General features: G+C 41.2%; 1 protein-coding gene across 1 annotated transcript in view; it reads right to left on the reverse strand.

Moving 5' to 3' along the window:
- LOC141148241 (uncharacterized) overlaps positions 1–14,196 on the reverse strand; it is a 65,370-nt gene that overhangs the window by 7,831 nt on the left and 43,343 nt on the right. The window lies entirely within an intron of this gene.

Here is a 14,196-nt window from a genome sequence, read left to right on the forward strand (position 1 = left end):
GGCTGAAAAGTATCGGATGAGGTGCACATACCCCGCATCGGGAAGCAGGGACTCAGGGATAGAGAAACCAGAAGGGAGATTGAGAGGGAATAAGGGAAGAAAAAAGAAAAGAGAAAGTGGAGAAACAAAACAAGAGGAGGGAGGAAAGGGGAAGGAGGGAAAGGGAAAATAAAGAAGGGAAAAAAGAAACCTGAACATCCGAGGGAACGGGGACGTCCTCGAGGCACACAGAGGGAGGAGGTGAAAGTGGGCGAGGACAGTCCAGGGATATTTTTAAACCCCAAAGAAGTGCCTGCACACAAGGCAAGAAATTGAAACAGATAACAGGAGGAAAGTAGGAAGGGGTTAAATCCCTGGAGTGTGCTCACACAAGTCACCCTGACAGCTCGCAAAAAGCCATACTTCGAATACTAATAATGAAAATTCATAAACTATAAATCAAACAATAAAGTCAGAATATAATTTACAACAGTATACAAGAGGTATCTTAACCTAAACATAAGTAAATCATGATGTATCCCTAAATAAAAATTAGTATTATTTCAAAGAAGCGAAGGGGGGGAAGAAGGGGGGAGCTGTATCCCAATTCAACATAGCCAACTTATACATAGGGAGGGCTATAGGGAGGAGTATGAAAGAGACACACAAGCAAAATGAAATAATGCAATAAAACCTAAAATAGTTCATATCAAGAAGGATGTTTTTTATAAAAAGGGTTTGAAACTAATGTTTTCATTGAGCCCAGGATGTCTGGTAGCGTCCAGAATGTGTATCCACTTAGTTTCTAGTTGTAAAAGTTTCTGGTCAATATCTCCACCCCTTATATGTACAGGGATGTGTTCTAATGCTGTAAATCCTATAACGTGGGGATTGGACTCATGGTACTGTGCTATATGTCGATTGATAGAGGTAGAAGTCTTCCCTTTTAATAAGGGCTTAATGTGGTCTCGAATCCTCACACAAAATTGGCGTTTGGTTTTACCTACATAAAAACTGCCACAAAAGCATGTGGCAAGATATACTACACCAATAGTTTGGCATGTAATTTTATGTTTAATTTTGTATGTTTGACCATTGGGAAGCGGTTTCTCGCATGTATCGTAAATGAACTCACATGTGTCACAATGGCCACACGGAAATGTGCCATATCCAATTGAAAGACACTCAAGTTTGGATGTATGATGACTCGCCGTGACTTTATCCCTTAGGGATGGGGAGCGACGGTAAGTAATTTGAGGCTGAGACTGGATGTATTTTTTGATGGTATTGTCTACTGTCAAGAGAGGCCAAAATTTACATAAGATATCTCTTATTTCCTTATGATGTTGAGAATATTGGGTTATGACCCGAACAGGCTGGGCGTCATCCCTGTTTTTGGTGGAAAATATCAGTTTTTTACGATCCAATTTTTTAACTTTATTAAAGGCCTGCTTTAGCAGGTTATGGCTGTAACCTCTTCTTTTTAGTCTTTCATAAAGCTCATGTGAGGCTTTAAAGAAGTCTCCTTCGTCCGTACAGTTTCGTCTAATGCGCAAGTATTGACTGTAAGGAATGCTGTTAAGCAATGGTTTGGGATGGGCACTGTCAGCATGTAAAATGGTGTTCCCTGATGTTTCTTTACGAAACAGAGACGAAGAAAGGTTTCCCTTAGAGTCCAAACGTATTTCCAGATCAAGGAAAGTAATCCTTGTCTGGCTACACTCCATTGTGAACTTAAGATTATACGAGTTAACCGCCAAAGTGTCTATGAATCTTGAGAGATGTTCTCGAGTACCTGTCCAAAAGAAAATGATATCGTCTATATACCTGTGCCACGAAATAACGTGGCACAGGAAATCGACCAAACCATGATTGGAAAAAAGATCTTTTTCCCACCCCCCCAGGTACAAGTTGGCGTAGGATGGCGCACATTTAGTGCCCATGGCTACGCCTTGTACCTGGAGGAAGTGGGAAGTACCAAATACAAAATGATTGCGTGTTAAAATAAATTTCAAAAGGTCAACAACAAATTGATTATATGCCTCAGAGCTAGGGCCTCTGTCCTGTAGTAGCTTAGAGATAACTTGAGTACCCGTATCATGGGGTATTGTGTTATACAGACTTTCTACATCTAAAGCCACCATCCACGTGTTTCCCGGGAGCCTTAGATTCTCAAGAACACGGAGGAGGTGTACTGTGTCCTGTATATAGGAAGGGAGAGCCTGAACATGTGGGCTCAGGTACTTGTCCACCAAAGCACTTGCATTTTCTGTTAAGCTTGAACATCCTGATATGATTGGACGCCCAGGGGGATTTTTTAGGGACTTATGAAGCTTGGGCAAGGCATAGAACGTGGGTATTCTTCCATCTTTGACATTAAGGAATTTCCAGGTGTTGATATCTATGATTCCCTTCTGGTAGGCAGAGAAGATAAGTTCATAGTATTCACAAGCGTAATTTTCAATAAGTGTACGTGAAATGGGTCTGTACCAATCAGGGTTGTCAAGGATGTTGCGGCACATGGTTTCATATGCCGCAACATCCATGACAACCACATTACCACCCTTATCCGCCGGCTTAATGACCAAACCAGCGTGATTTTGAAGGGATCTCAAGGCCTGTCTTTGGGCTCCAGACAAATTGGAGGAACGTGGAGTGGAAAAATCAGTATCTCTGATGGTCTTGGTTATTTGTTCAACGAATGCCCAAATATTGGGATTCGTGGAAAGGTTAGGAAAATTGGTAGATTTAGGTTTGAAGGATAGGGGGGGAGGAAAGGATACTCCAGAGGCAACGATGCCGTGGTCATCAGATTGCCACTCGCATTCGTCCTCCGTACCACCTTCTTCAAGAAGTGTTAACAGATCTTCGATGGCCTGAATTTCGGCCACCGTGGGAGGGGTATTGTCAGAAGCTGAGGCCACCGTTGAGGTAACCTTTGTTTTATCAAAAATGACCTTATACATCAATTTTCTTGCAAACAGTTGTATGTCTTTGATAAATCGAAATTTGTCAAATTCTGCTGAAGGACAGAAGGTGAGGCCTAATTGCAAAACTTTTATTTGGTGTTTAGTTAAAGGAAAAGACGAAAGATTGACCACATCTAGGTCCATGGTATTAGGAACAGAAGTAGTAGAGGCTACAGAGTTGGGCTCTGGGTTGAGTTCAAGGCCTGGGATAAAAAAATAGGGGCTAACTTGGGATCAATCGACTGGGATGCTGTAGGGAACATAGTAGTTAAAGTAGGTTCACTTACCCGTCTTGCCATAGGAGCAGGGAGTGCCGGTAGTGCCGAAGTGGTGATAGGAAGTGCTGAGTGCAAAGTACGAGTGGAAGTAAGTGGTGGTCGTGGTAGTGCTCGTGTGAGTGGAGTGGGAGTGCTCGTGGTTTTGGGTCGGGCCCCTAGGGGCTTAGTAGAGTGCGTAGTTCCAAAAGTGCGTCGAATAGAGTCAGTGGAAGAGGTGGGTAAGTCATTCTTTCTTTTTTTAGGAATTCCATCTTGTGAAAGCTCACGATAGGTGGTAGATGAGCTAGAGGAAAAGGAAGTAGAAAAAACATTAGGTGCTTCAGTGTTATTTTTAGGTACATTAACCGGATTTGATTTAGTGAAAGGTTTTTTGGGGGTATTTCCATCCCACCTATAAGCATAACCATTGGTATGGGCGAGTTTATCCCGCAGAAACTTATTTTCTTTGGCATTAATTATATCTATTGTATACTCCTCGAGATGAGCGCGGAGGTCCTTCTCTCTCTGGGCAAATCTCGGGGAGGCTACATCTGCCGCCCGATCTGCAAGCCATTCATTAACAGAAACATCAAGAACTGCCAGTTCCTTATCATATTCCTCGCAAAGTGTGCGAATCATATTAAAGGAGCACATTTGTAAATTATCTTCCCAAGTCTTTTTAAGGGGGTCAGTGATTTTTTTGATATTGGGGAATATCTGGATTCTAAGTCCCCAGGGGACAATCTGATTCTCAACGTATTTTTCAAAGTAAGTTTTGTGCCAATAGACACGAACCTTCTTTTCCAATAAACGTTGCAGTCTAATAAAGTATTTGTCAAGCTCAGTGTCAGAGACATTTGAGCTAGTATGTGACGTTTGAATTTTTGTCATAAGGTCCTCCCACCCTGCCCCACAGAAATCAGCCATGGCTTCAGAGGAAACAGCAAAAGGATATACAGAGATTACACCGCAATCTATCAACTTCAAAAAAATAAAAAAGATTTTTTTAGAACATAAATTACGACAATTTTTTAGAAAGTAGTCAATACACAATAATATATAAGTGCATGTCCTGGCACAGACATAAATATAAATGTAAGAGGACGGCCCAGCCTAAAAAATGTGTATTCAAACACTGAAATTTCAGGATAAGAGTCCAGAAAAACCACAAAAATTACTATGTGGCTGGGTGGTCCTCAATGTAATACAACACCTCATCCCAAAGATCTAATGATAAGGTCAGAGAAGGGGAATATAGGGATTATGACGGTGCCAGGAAAACACGGTACATATCAAGATTTTTTAAAAATGAGTAATTTTTATTAGAACATATCATATATAAAAAATAAACACAAAAATTACAGAATCAAGGTGTGCATAAATACTAAAAGCATATCTGTAGTGAATTTCACCGAGCTAGGCCTCATAGATGTTGCGGCCAATGCAAAGGATAGGTATTTTAGGTATCCGACATGTTTCGCCAGTATTGGCTTCTTCGGGGATAAGTTGTTAATACCTAAAACGCTACAGTAGTTCTGTGAAAATGACATAACAATCAGTGAGTATATTGGATAAGTGATACATTAAAAAAGATGTCATTTAATTATGTATATATATATATATGTTTGCGAGCTGACAGTATAGACTAACCTCCACCACCACCCAAAAGGCACCAAGAAAAGTTCCCCACACACCATCGGGCAGGCTAAAAGTCCTCATCCCAAAACAATCACCCCACCAGACATTCTATGGATGGAAATGAGATACCTGCAAGTCACCAGAGGGGGCCTCACACAACTCCAGCACTAAACCTCCAGCCAGGAGCACAATAGATAGCTGTAGAGGGCAGTAAAGAGGACCTGGCCAATTATGTATCTAGAGAGGTATAAATTATTTACAGTAAGTTCATCTATCATAATATCGCCTTTTTCTAGAAAGGTCATACAAGTTTCAATAGTAGATAGAAAAAGGAAAAAATTTTTTTTTTTTTTTTTTTTTATGTGGGACTAAAAAGTCTCCAATAAGTGTACTTACAGAATAGTGCTTTTTAAAATGAATGACAGGACACCGATAAATCCTTACGCTCAGAGAAAAACTCTAAACATCAACAGGAGCAAGATTTGCATAAACAGAAGAGGAGTTTATGTGCCGATACTGGCGAAACATGTCGGATACCTAAAATACCTATCCTTTGCATTGGCCGCAACATCTATGAGGCCTAGCTCGGTGAAATTCACTACAGATATGCTTTTAGTATTTATGCACACCTTGATTCTGTAATTTTTGTGTTTATTTTTTATATATGATATGTTCTAATAAAAATTACTCATTTTTAAAAAATCTTGATATGTACCGTGTTTTCCTGGCACCGTCATAATCCCTATATTCCCCTTCTCTGACCTTATCATTAGATCTTTGGGATGAGGTGTTGTATTACATTGAGGACCACCCAGCCACATAGTAATTTTTGTGGTTTTTCTGGACTCTTATCCTGAAATTTCAGTGTTTGAATACACATTTTTTAGGCTGGGCCGTCCTCTTACATTTATATTTATGTCTGTGCCAGGACATGCACTTATATATTATTGTGTATTGACTACTTTCTAAAAAATTGTCGTAATTTATGTTCTAAAAAAATCTTTTTTATTTTTTTGAAGTTGATAGATTGCGGTGTAATCTCTGTATATCCTTTTGCTGTTTCCTCTGAAGCCATGGCTGATTTCTGTGGGGCAGGGTGGGAGGACCTTATGACAAAAATTCAAACGTCACATACTAGCTCAAATGTCTCTGACACTGAGCTTGACAAATACTTTATTAGACTGCAACGTTTATTGGAAAAGAAGGTTCGTGTCTATTGGCACAAAACTTACTTTGAAAAATACGTTGAGAATCAGATTGTCCCCTGGGGACTTAGAATCCAGATATTCCCCAATATCAAAAAAATCACTGACCCCCTTAAAAAGACTTGGGAAGATAATTTACAAATGTGCTCCTTTAATATGATTCGCACACTTTGCGAGGAATATGATAAGGAACTGGCAGTTCTTGATGTTTCTGTTAATGAATGGCTTGCAGATCGGGCGGCAGATGTAGCCTCCCCGAGATTTGCCCAGAGAGAGAAGGACCTCCGCGCTCATCTCGAGGAGTATACAATAGATATAATTAATGCCAAAGAAAATAAGTTTCTGCGGGATAAACTCGCCCATACCAATGGTTATGCTTATAGGTGGGATGGAAATACCCCCAAAAAACCTTTCACTAAATCAAATCCGGTTAATGTACCTAAAAATAACACTGAAGCACCTAATGTTTTTTCTACTTCCTTTTCCTCTAGCTCATCTACCACCTATCGTGAGCTTTCACAAGATGGAATTCCTAAAAAAAGAAAGAATGACTTACCCACCTCTTCCACTGACTCTATTCGACGCACTTTTGGAACTACGCACTCTACTAAGCCCCTAGGGGCCCGACCCAAAACCACGAGCACTCCCACTCCACTCACACGAGCACTACCACGACCACCACTTACTTCCACTCGTACTTTGCACTCAGCACTTCCTATCACCACTTCGGCACTACCGGCACTCCCTGCTCCTATGGCAAGACGGGTAAGTGAACCTACTTTAACTACTATGTTCCCTACAGCATCCCAGTCGATTGATCCCAAGTTAGCCCCTATTTTTTTATCCCAGGCCTTGAACTCAACCCAGAGCCCAACTCTGTAGCCTCTACTACTTCTGTTCCTAATACCATGGACCTAGATGTGGTCAATCTTTCGTCTTTTCCTTTAACTAAACACCAAATAAAAGTTTTGCAATTAGGCCTCACCTTCTGTCCTTCAGCAGAATTTGACAAATTTCGATTTATCAAAGACATACAACTGTTTGCAAGAAAATTGATGTATAAGGTCATTTTTGATAAAACAAAGGTTACCTCAACGGTGGCCTCAGCTTCTGACAATACCCCTCCCACGGTGGCCGAAATTCAGGCCATCGAAGATCTGTTAACACTTCTTGAAGAAGGTGGTACGGAGGACGAATGCGAGTGGCAATCTGATGACCACGGCATCGTTGCCTCTGGAGTATCCTTTCCTCCCCCCCTATCCTTCAAACCTAAATCTACCAATTTTCCTAACCTTTCCACGAATCCCAATATTTGGGCATTCGTTGAACAAATAACCAAGACCATCAGAGATACTGATTTTTCCACTCCACGTTCCTCCAATTTGTCTGGAGCCCAAAGACAGGCCTTGAGATCCCTTCAAAATCACGCTGGTTTGGTCATTAAGCCGGCGGATAAGGGTGGTAATGTGGTTGTCATGGATGTTGCGGCATATGAAACCATGTGCCGCAACATCCTTGACAACCCTGATTGGTACAGACCCATTTCACGTACACTTATTGAAAATTACGCTTGTGAATACTATGAACTTATCTTCTCTGCCTACCAGAAGGGAATCATAGATATCAACACCTGGAAATTCCTTAATGTCAAAGATGGAAGAATACCCACGTTCTATGCCTTGCCCAAGCTTCATAAGTCCCTAAAAAATCCCCCTGGGCGTCCAATCATATCAGGATGTTCAAGCTTAACAGAAAATGCAAGTGCTTTGGTGGACAAGTACCTGAGCCCACATGTTCAGGCTCTCCCTTCCTATATACAGGACACAGTACACCTCCTCCGTGTTCTTGAGAATCTAAGGCTCCCGGGAAACACGTGGATGGTGGCTTTAGATGTAGAAAGTCTGTATAACACAATACCCCATGATACGGGTACTCAAGTTATCTCTAAGCTACTACAGGACAGAGGCCCTAGCTCTGAGGCATATAATCAATTTGTTGTTGACCTTTTGAAATTTATTTTAACACGCAATCATTTTGTATTTGGTACTTCCCACTTCCTCCAGGTACAAGGCGTAGCCATGGGCACTAAATGTGCGCCATCCTACGCCAACTTGTACCTGGGGGGGTGGGAAAAAGATCTTTTTTCCAATCATGGTTTGGTCGATTTCCTGTGCCACGTTATTTCGTGGCACAGGTATATAGACGATATCATTTTCTTTTGGACAGGTACTCGAGAACATCTCTCAAGATTCATAGACACTTTGGCGGTTAACTCGTATAATCTTAAGTTCACAATGGAGTGTAGCCAGACAAGGATTACTTTCCTTGATCTGGAAATACGTTTGGACTCTAAGGGAAACCTTTCTTCGTCTCTGTTTCGTAAAGAAACATCAGGGAACACCATTTTACATGCTGACAGTGCCCATCCCAAACCATTGCTTAACAGCATTCCTTACAGTCAATACTTGCGCATTAGACGAAACTGTACGGACGAAGGAGACTTCTTTAAAGCCTCACATGAGCTTTATGAAAGACTAAAAAGAAGAGGTTACAGCCATAACCTGCTAAAGCAGGCCTTTAATAAAGTTAAAAAATTGGATCGTAAAAAACTGATATTTTCCACCAAAAACAGGGATGACGCCCAGCCTGTTCGGGTCATAACCCAATATTCTCAACATCATAAGGAAATAAGAGATATCTTATGTAAATTTTGGCCTCTCTTGACAGTAGACAATACCATCAAAAAATACATCCAGTCTCAGCCTCAAATTACTTACCGTCGCTCCCCATCCCTAAGGGATAAAGTCACGGCGAGTCATCATACATCCAAACTTGAGTGTCTTTCAATTGGATATGGCACATTTCCGTGTGGCCATTGTGACACATGTGAGTTCATTTACGATACATGCGAGAAACCGCTTCCCAATGGTCAAACATACAAAATTAAACATAAAATTACATGCCAAACTATTGGTGTAGTATATCTTGCCACATGCTTTTGTGGCAGTTTTTATGTAGGTAAAACCAAACGCCAATTTTGTGTGAGGATTCGAGACCACATTAAGCCCTTATTAAAAGGGAAGACTTCTACCTCTATCAATCGACATATAGCACAGTACCATGAGTCCAATCCCCACGTTATAGGATTTACAGCATTAGAACACATCCCTGTACATATAAGGGGTGGAGATATTGACCAGAAACTTTTACAACTAGAAACTAAGTGGATACACATTCTGGACGCTACCAGACATCCTGGGCTCAATGAAAACATTAGTTTCAAACCCTTTTTATAAAAAACATCCTTCTTGATATGAACTATTTTAGGTTTTATTGCATTATTTCATTTTGCTTGTGTGTCTCTTTCATACTCCTCCCTATAGCCCTCCCTATGTATAAGTTGGCTATGTTGAATTGGGATACAGCTCCCCCCTTCTTCCCCCCCTTCGCTTCTTTGAAATAATACTAATTTTTATTTAGGGATACATCATGATTTACTTATGTTTAGGTTAAGATACCTCTTGTATACTGTTGTAAATTATATTCTGACTTTATTGTTTGATTTATAGTTTATGAATTTTCATTATTAGTATTCGAAGTATGGCTTTTTGCGAGCTGTCAGGGTGACTTGTGTGAGCACACTCCAGGGATTTAACCCCTTCCTACTTTCCTCCTGTTATCTGTTTCAATTTCTTGCCTTGTGTGCAGGCACTTCTTTGGGGTTTAAAAATATCCCTGGACTGTCCTCGCCCACTTTCACCTCCTCCCTCTGTGTGCCTCGAGGACGTCCCCGTTCCCTCGGATGTTCAGGTTTCTTTTTTCCCTTCTTTATTTTCCCTTTCCCTCCTTCCCCTTTCCTCCCTCCTCTTGTTTTGTTTCTCCACTTTCTCTTTTCTTTTTTCTTCCCTTATTCCCTCTCAATCTCCCTTCTGGTTTCTCTATCCCTGAGTCCCTGCTTCCCGATGCGGGGTATGTGCACCTCATCCGATACTTTTCAGCCTCCTACTAGGTGCACATTTAGCTGTATGGACACCCAAGGGCTTAGGGGATCCCCTCTGCCCGCCTCAGCCACGACGCATTGGAAATTTCCATTCATTTCCAGGTATCATTCCGCCCTATACGGCGGCTGACATCGCGTCTTGCCTGTGATGCTAATCACATCACCTTGGACACCACCGCAATGCCCTCTGGATCTTGTAGGCCGGGACGGTTTTGCGGTGGGCGCATGCGCCGTGGCTTTTTTCGTCCGCTCACACGTGCGGTGACGTCAGACGCCGCACGTGCGTGGAGGGCATTAAAACGCCGGCATCCCAGGCAAACACACTCGCCAGGGATGTTACAGGACACCGACGCATCAACCACCACTTGACTGGGTAGGTACCAGTATGCACCCTCAGTTGCTTGGGGCTTCAATAGACTTACCTCATGTTTACACTACCTTTTGCTTTCTGGTTTTTTCTTATCTAGTGTTGTCGCTGGCTGCTGGCTCTACCTAGTCCAGCATCTCGCTATAGATCTATCCAATGGTAAGTCTGTACTTACCTTGCTTTGTGCTGGTGCAGTTCACTTATGGATCAACCAAAGTGCCTTCTATGATTATGTCTTTTTTTTCCCCTCTGACAGTCTTACAAGTGGCACATAAACTCCTCTTCTGTTTATGCAAATCTTGCTCCTGTTGATGTTTAGAGTTTTTCTCTGAGCGTAAGGATTTATCGGTGTCCTGTCATTCATTTTAAAAAGCACTATTCTGTAAGTACACTTATTGGAGACTTTTTAGTCCCACATAAAAAAAAAAAAAAAAAAAAAAAAAAAAAAAAATTTTTTCCTTTTTCTATCTACTATTGAAACTTGTATGACCTTTCTAGAAAAAGGCGATATTATGATAGATGAACTTACTGTAAATAATTTATACCTCTCTAGATACATAATTGGCCAGGTCCTCTTTACTGCCCTCTACAGCTATCTATTGTGCTCCTGGCTGGAGGTTTAGTGCTGGAGTTGTGTGAGGCCCCCTCTGGTGACTTGCAGGTATCTCATTTCCATCCATAGAATGTCTGGTGGGGTGATTGTTTTGGGATGAGGACTTTTAGCCTGCCCGATGGTGTGTGGGGAACTTTTCTTGGTGCCTTTTGGGTGGTGGTGGAGGTTAGTCTATACTGTCAGCTCGCAAACATATATATATATATACATAATTAAATGACATCTTTTTTAATGTATCACTTATCCAATATACTCACTGATTGTTATGTCATTTTCACAGAACTACTGTAGCGTTTTAGGTATTAACAACTTATCCCGGAAGAAGCCAATACTGGCGAAACATGTCGGATACCTAAAATACCTATCCTTTGCATTGGCCGCAACATCTATGAGGCCTAGCTCGGTGAAATTCACTACAGATATGCTTTTAGTATTTATGCACACCTTGATTCTGTAATTTTTGTGTTTATTTTTTATATATGATATGTTCTAATAAAAATTACTCATTTTTAAAAAATCTTGATATGTACCGTGTTTTCCTGGCACCGTCATAATCCCTATATTCCCCTTCTCTGACCTTATCATTAGATCTTTGGGATGAGGTGTTGTATTACATTGAGGACCACCCAGCCACATAGTAATTTTTGTCACTAAATGATATATTGCTCAAACATGCCATGGGAATATGTGAAATTACACCCCAAAATACATTCTGCTGCTTCTCCTGAGTACGGTGATACCACATGTGTGAGACTTTTTGGGAGCCTAGCCGCGTACGGGACCCCGAAAACCAATCACTGCCTTCAGGCTTTCTAAGGGCGTGAATTTTTGATTTCACTCTTCACTGCCTATCACAGTTTCGGAGGCCATGGAATGCCCAGGTGGCACAAAACCCCCCCAAATGACCCCATTTTGGAAAGTAGACACCCCAAGCTATTTGCTGAGAGGTATAGTGAGTATTTTGCAGACCTCACTTTTTGTCACAAAGTTTTGAAAATTGAAAAAAGAAAAAAAAAAATGTTTTTTCTTGTCTTTCTTCATTTTCAAAAACAAATGAGAGCTGCAAAATACTCACCATGCCTCTCAGCAAATAGCTTGGGGTGTCTACTTTCCAAAATGGGGTCATTTGGGGGGGGGGTTTGTGCCACCTGGGCATTCCATGGCCTCCGAAACTGTGATAGGCAGTGAAGAGTGAAATAAAAAATTTTCACCCTTAGAAATCCTGAAGGCGGTGATTGGTTTTCAGGGTCCCGTGCACGGCTAGGCTCCCAAAAAGTCCCACACATGTGGTATCCCCATACTCAGGAGAAGCAGCTAAATGTATTTTGGGGTGCAATTCCACATATGCCCATGGCCTGTGTGAGCAATATATCATTTAGTGACAACTTTGTGCAAAAAAAAAAAAAAAAAAAGTGTCACTTTCCCGCAACTTGTGTCAAAATATAAAATATTCCATGCACTCAATATGCCTCTCAGCAAATAGCTTGGGGTGTCTACTTTCCAAAATGGGGTCATTTGGGGGGGTTTTGTGCCACCTGGGCATTCCATGGCCTCCGAAACTGTGATAGGCAGTGAAGAGTGAAATCATAAATTTACACCCTTAGAAATCCTGAAGGCGGTGCTTGGTTTTCGGGGTCCCGTACGCGGCTAGGCTCCCAAAAAGTCCCACACATGTGGTATCCCCATACTCAGGAGAAGCAGCAGAATGTATTTTGTGGTGCAATTCCACATATGCCCATGGCCTGTGTGAGCAATATATCATTTAGTGACAACTTTTTGTAAATATATTTTTTTTTTTTGTCATTATTCAATCACTTGGGACAAAAAAAATAAATATTCAATGGGTTCAACATGCCTCTCAGCAATTTCCTTGGGGTGTCTACTTTCCAAAATGGGGTCATTTGTGGGGGTTTTGTACTGCCCTGCCATTTTAGCACCTCAAGAAATGACATAGGCAGTCATAAACTAAAAGCTGTGTAAATTCCAGAAAATGTACCCTAGTTTGTAGACGCTATAACTTTTGCGCAAACCAATAAATATACGCTTATTGACATTTTTTTTACCAAAGACCGAATACATTTTGGCCTAAATGTATGACTAAAATTGAGTTTATTGGATTTTTTTTATAACAAAAAGTAGAAAATATCATTTTTTTTCAAAATTTTCGGTCTTTTTCGGTTTATAGCGCAAAAAATAAAAACCGCAGAGGTGATCAAATACCATCAAAAGAAAGCTCTATTTATGGGAAGAAAAGGACACAAATTTTGTTTGGGTACAGCATTGCATGACCGCGCAATTAGCAGTTAAAGCGACGCAGTGCCAAATTGGAAAAAGACCTCTGGTATGATGCATAATGGTCCGGGGCTCAAGTGGTTAATGGCGGCGATTTGTAATTTTTAGCCAGACTGCACTATTGCGGCGGACAGATTGGACACTGTTGAGACTTTTTTGGGACCAGTGACATTTATATAGCGATCAGAGCTAAAAATAGCCTATGATTACTGTATAAATGTCACTGGCAGGGAATTGGTTAACACTAGGGGCACTCAAGGGGTTAAATGTATTCCCTGGGAGGTATCTCTAACTGTGGGGGGGAGGGGACTGACTGGAGGAGGAGAGAGATCGCTGTTTCTAATCACTAGGAACAGCAGATCTCTCTCTACCCCCCTGACAAAACGGAGATTTGTTTGTTTACATTGACAAATCCCCATTCTGGCTCTCTGTGGAGCGATCGCAGGTGGCCGCTGGACATCGCGGCCGCTGGTCACGCAAATCAGCTCCTGCTTTGCTTTTAAAGCGGCCGACGTACACCTACGGCGATTCAACGCAGTATAATAACGACGGCTGGTCAGCAAGCAGTTAAAAAGTAAAAAATAATTATTTTTTTATTTTAATTTTCCAAAAAATGACAACTTAAAAAAAACTTGCCATGCCTCTTACAAACAACCTTTGGACTGTCTGCTTTCCAAAAAGAGAACATTTGGCGGGTATTTGTACTGTCCTGGCATTTTTGGGCCCCAAGAAATGAGATAGACCATCAGTACATCAGGACTGATCAGTTCTTTAGATATTCTGTATATACCATAGTTTGTGGACTCTATAACTTTTCTACAGACTAAATAATATGCACCGATTTGGGTTATTTTCACCAAAGAAATGGAGCCAAAT

This window comes from Aquarana catesbeiana, linkage group LG06, assembly GCF_042186555.1.
Source record: "Aquarana catesbeiana isolate 2022-GZ linkage group LG06, ASM4218655v1, whole genome shotgun sequence".
NCBI classification, from domain to species: domain Eukaryota; kingdom Metazoa; phylum Chordata; class Amphibia; order Anura; family Ranidae; genus Aquarana; species Aquarana catesbeiana.